This window comes from Cupressus sempervirens, chromosome 7 (genome assembly GCF_028749045.1).
Source record: "Cupressus sempervirens isolate cs-2001-9-10 chromosome 7, ASM2874904v1, whole genome shotgun sequence".
Taxonomy (NCBI): domain Eukaryota; kingdom Viridiplantae; phylum Streptophyta; class Pinopsida; order Cupressales; family Cupressaceae; genus Cupressus; species Cupressus sempervirens.
This window is the reverse complement of record NC_143124.1, coordinates 379,331,954-379,337,663: the sequence shown is the minus strand read 5'-3', so window position 1 is coordinate 379,337,663 and position 5,710 is coordinate 379,331,954. Positions and strand designations below refer to the sequence as shown.

The following is a 5,710-nucleotide window of genomic DNA, read 5'->3' as shown; positions in this document are numbered from 1 at the left end:
CTAGATATTCTTGTGTCTTGAAACTTAGTCTTTTATCTTAATCTAGATAGTTGGTTCATTATACAATCTATGTATCTAAGCTACTAAATTTTTATTGGTTTCTAGCTATTGTTTTGCAATGTTTCTTCCCTTGTGTCTTGAAACATAGTCTTTTATCTTAATCTAGGTAGTTGGTTTATTATATGATCTATGTCTCTAAGCTACTAACTTTTTATTGGTTTCTAGCTATTGTTTTGTAGTGTTTCTTCCTTTGTAGTTGGTTGGGGTTCAAGTCCTCCTTAAAATCTTTTTGTAAAGACTTTCATGTCCCTTAAAAACTTATTTTTATCCTAATAAAAAATATACTATCATGAAATTTAAGTCAAGACTTATTTGAGTTCTTGAAATATTAATTGTTTCTTCCTAAAAATATATCTATATTAAAAATAGTTGTATCAATGCAAATATACATTTTTTACACATAGACAAAGTGACTAAATATAAGTCTAGATACTTTTTGCAATTATTATCCTTTGTCCAAAGTGTAATCTTGGAATTTAACTCTAGACTTATTGAAAATTTGAAATATTCATTCTCACTTTTAAAAATAAATGTTTGATTAAAATACTCATGTGAACTCAAATATTCATCCTTTACATATGGGAAAAGAGTCTCAATATAAAAGATCTAGGGATTGACTTTATTATCATGTAATGGAAAAGAAGATACTCATTATAATAAATAGACCTATATGCATCAACATGTGTACTCGAATGTACACGAATACACACAAATTTATAGTTGTGATCTTATCTATCATAATATTTTGAATAGGGAAATGTGTTGATTTCTACTCCATAAAGATTATCAAACTTTATTTGGCATAACAGATCCTTATCTCTTGCTGGTAGAATTCAAGTTTGTGTTGTCCTCTTATATTATTTATTACTCTTCTTCTTGGATGTTCAATAATTATCAAATTTTAGAAATTCAAAAGGCGATCAGACACTTTCTTTGGTCTAATGGTAAAGGCAATAAAAAGTTTCGTATTGTTAAATGGGAATGGTGTCATACTAATAAAATCCTTGGAGGGCTGGGGCTTAAAGATCTCACATTGCAAGGTATTGCCCTCTCTGCCAAATGGATCTTCCACTCTCTGGAGGGTGATAACCCTTGGAAAGTTCTTGTTAGACATAACATAGAAAGGGGCTTCCCAAAAAGAACTAGAACTTGGAAAAATCTTCCCTTTTGTGACCTTATTGTTGGTAACTTTCCGGTTATTGTTCAAGGTTCTGCTGTATTCAAATCTATATGGCGAGCTTGGGACCATGTCTAGAAATTTATCACCAATAAGGAATTCTTTAACGACAATAAAATCCATGGTGAAAGATCCATTTGGTGGAATTTAAACCTGAATAGCAAGCCCGTTGCCTTATCCCAAGAATGTTTTGCCAAATTTTGGGCTAAGATTGGTATCACTCATTTAGTTGATATTTTTTATTAGGATAAGCTTATTCCTTGGGAAGATCTCAAGGTTAAGTTTAATATTCTTGATTCTCATAAAAAGACTTACAATATGATTTTACAAGCTTCTAAAGACCTTCACTCTGTTTGTCATGTGGATTCCCATAAACACTTAAAATGTAAGTGGCCGGATGGGGTCATTTTCGATAAGCTTAAAGCTAAGAATATTTACAAGATCATTGATCACAATGAAGATATTATTGATCATATTAACAAGATTTGGAAAAGTCCTGTGGAGCCAAAAATAAGATTTTTTAATTGGTTGGTCTTACTTGATAGACTCCCAATTAAAAGAGATAACCATAATCCTAATTACTGTAACTTATGCAGGTTGCTTGAAATTGGTAGACATATTCTTTTTTACTATCTTTTTGCTAAAGAAATTTAGAATCTTTTTGGAATATATTATCCTGTTAATGTAAATATTCTTGAAATTGTTACTAGTCATACTAACAGTCTTAGTAAAGATGCTAATTTCTTCTTGAATATGTTGTCTTCTAACATTCTTTGGCAGATTTGGAAATGCAGGAATGAGGAAAAATATCAAGGTAAGCTAAGGATTCTTACTAATTTTTTTTTTTAATTCACCTATTTTAAAGTCTTTCTGTAGGTTCATACTACCATGATGGTTGAAAAGGAGAAGCTGAGAAGGTTTCTCAAGGATGGGCATGCCACATTCTTCTACTATGAGCTCAAGCATGGTTATCAATGGAGGAGAACCTTTAGCGATCTATGGGTTTTTTAACACACTTGCAAGAGAATTAACAAAGAAATTAGGAGAAACCTTAATACTAGGAATGAGGAGTTCTTTATGTTTACCCAAATCCAAGAGCACAAGAATATTGTTTGGATGGAAGACCCACTTAGGTGGACCATGTGAGTCAATGTTTACTTTGATATTCTACACTAGTCCTCCTGTTGTCTTTGTTTTGTTGCTTTTGTAATTATGGTACTTTGATCTCGGTTTGAGGCTTTGCCTCCTCGTTTTTTTCTCGGCGAACTCATTGTATTTTTTGATCTCTATATAGTTAATAGTAAAAAAATCAAAATATATTACAATAATTTTCAATTCAATACTAAATTATACTCATGTAAATGAACAGTCAATCAAGTTTTAATATACAAAGTGCAACTTAAATTTGTAATGAAATAACTTTCTCATGAAAAATTGTGATTAATAGTGCAATCTTTTGAAAATAGTTTTGGAGGATGGAATATGAAGAGGAAAAAACTAGTTAAAAATAATCAAAACTATAGGAGGACACATCTTCTTTATTGCATTGACTCTAGGTGGGAGAAATCTAATTATTGAAAGTCACAATTAGCATTTTGCATATTTGAACAGTTGAAGTATCATTATCTATGTGTTGTGAATAAGATGAACTAAATAAAATTAATAATCTCCTAAAGAATCTACATTAGATGCATTAAATTTTACAATGAGCTAGATTATAAAGTAACATTAAAAATGAAATCATTTAAGGACTGATGTATGAAAGGATAATTTGATTAATATCTAAAATTGCTTGCCCCTACCGCATAGGTAAGAATGGGTTGACTTGCTTTCCACATAACCGGACGCAATGACTCTATTTATAAAGGATGAGGAAGGACAATTATAATACATTTCCAAAAGTCCTCTGCTCGAAAGAGGTGTTGTTCGAAATGACGTCGTGGTGACGCTACATCATTAGACTCAAGCTTAATGAGAATACTGTCGTTTAATTGCTTGTCGTACGCTGCCTTCTTTGGAATTGAGTGAGAGAAAAACACGTTCATTTATTGGGTTCGGAATATCCTTTAAAAATCAGATGTAGGATGAGAGATGGTCGAAAGAGAGACATTATAATAATGGAAGCATTTGTGTGTTTATCTCGGATTTTAATCAGCTTGCAGAGCAGGTAGATGTTGAGGTTGACCATTATCGCGATCTGCAGTTGGTGGAGAAGATAGCAGCACGTTGTGCTTCACTTGCGGAGGAGGTGTTCAAATGCTGCGCGGGCTGAGAAGTTTACAGGGCTAATGTAGTCTGCAAACGCAACCAGAAGCCGAAAGCGAGGCTGTTACTGTTCTTGACACGGGATAAGCCAGGCGGGTCTATCGATCCCATCCTGATTTCAATTGACCTCCAATGTGCAGAACGGCAAGAAGGAGAAGCCTATAAATGCCAATCAAACCATGAGGCTTTCATCATCAATGTGGCGCTTGAAAGAGAAAGAGAGAGATAAAGATATAAGTAGTGAGAATGTCGCTGGGGAATGGAATTGGGTGTGTCTGGGCTGCGACGCTCGTGGTGTTGAGCATATGGGTCTGGAGCGCAGCCGGGCAACTGGCAGTGAAGGTGGGGAGATGGAATCTTCTGGTAGAGAAGGGCGGGGTGTCGGCCATGCACATGGTCACCACGTACAAGAACACGGTGGTCATGTTCGACAGGACCAACTTCGGGCCGTCGCAGCTGCTGCTAGCGAATGGGAGGTGCCGTGACAATCCGCAGGACCAGTACCTGACCCACGACTGCTATGCTCACTCCATCGAGTACAACATCGCCACCAACACCATAAGGCCCCTCATGATCTTCACTGACACCTGGTGCTCCTCTGCTGCTTTCGCTGCCAACGGTACCCTCGTTCAGACTGGCGGGTGGCGGGACGGAGCAACAGATATCCGCTACTTTGTTCCTTGCTCCGACGCCTCCTGCGACTGGGATAACTCTACGCCTGTCAAGCTTCTCAACAACCGCTGGTACGCCGCCAACCAGATCCTTCCCGACAACCGCATCATCGTCGTCGGGGGCACGGGCATGTTTAACTACGAGTTCGTTCCCAGGAAGGCCGGGGAGGGAACTTACAACCTGCCCTTCCTCACCCAGACCCGAACCAGCTCCTCAGTGGAGAACAACCTATATCCCTTCCTCCACCTCTCCTCCGATGGCAACCTCTTCATCTTCGCCAACAAGGACTCCATTCTCCTCGACTACAAGAACAACGTCGTGCTCAAGACATTCCCCACGATGCCCGGCGACGGCCCGCGGAACTACCCTTCCACGGGGTCCTCCGTGATGCTGCCGCTCTCGGCCTCCGATGGGTTTACCAAGGTGGAAATCCTCGTCTGCGGTGGCTGCCCCGACAATGGCTACGCCGCCGCCAAGGCCGGCAACTTCACGGCCGCCCTGCGCAGCTGTGGAAGAATGATCATCACGGACGCCAACCCCTCGTGGAGCATGGAGGACATGCCTGGGCCAAGGACCATGTCGGACATGCTCATTCTCCCCAACGGCGAGATTCTCATCATCAACGGAGCGGCGAGGGGTGTGGCCGGGTGGGACATGGCCGACACACCCGTCTTCACGCCCTACCTCTACAGACACAGCCTCCCCGCCACACAGAAGCGCTGGTACGTTCTCGCGGCTACCGCTATTGCCCGAATGTACCACTCCACTGCCAACGTCCTGCCTGATGGCAGAGTTATGGCCGGTGGCTCCAACCCCCACTTTGATTACAAATTCACCGGAACGCAATTCCCCACGGAGCTCCGGTTGGACGCCTACAGCCCTTACTATCTGGAGAGCGTCTACGCCGTCCTCCGCCCCAAGATCATCACGGTCTCTGCCCCCGGACCCAACGTCGCCTACGGTGCCACCTTCACCGTCACCTTCTCCATCGCCTACGGTCTCACCAGCAGCAACGTGGTAAAGTTCAACGTCTACGCCCCGCCCTTCACCACCCACACCACCTCCATGAGCCAGAGGATGCTCTCCCTCTCCGCATCCACACCCCTGGCCGCCCCAAACTCCAACACCGTCTATTCCTCCACGGTCACCGCTCCCCCGTCGGCCGTCGCTGCTCCTCCCGGGTACTACATGTTCTTCGTCGTCAACGGCGAGATCCCGAGCGCTGGCCAGTGGCTCCACTTCTCCTAGAATTGCCACCATGCATCGAATAGAATGTGGTATTCCATTCTCTAATAACAGTGCCGCTGTGCATAATGCAAAGATAACATGTATGGCAACCCTTTAATAAAACAAATGATGAAGCATGTCGATTCTTTCTGTGAATGTGCTTCATGAGGCTTCCACAATTCCTCTCTGCATGGCGTGCTTGATTTCGAATACATCTGAATACATTAATATACCACGTATACTTTTATATTTCAATTTGGCATCTTACATGTTTTGCATATTTTACATAACGAACATATATCTGTAATT

General features: G+C 41.1%; 1 pseudogene; it reads left to right on the top strand.

Moving 5' to 3' along the window:
- The first annotated feature begins 3,748 nt into the window (after positions 1 to 3,748).
- LOC149547050 (aldehyde oxidase GLOX pseudogene) lies at positions 3,749 to 5,422 on the top strand (annotated as a pseudogene).
- The last annotated feature ends 288 nt before the right edge of the window (positions 5,423 to 5,710 follow it).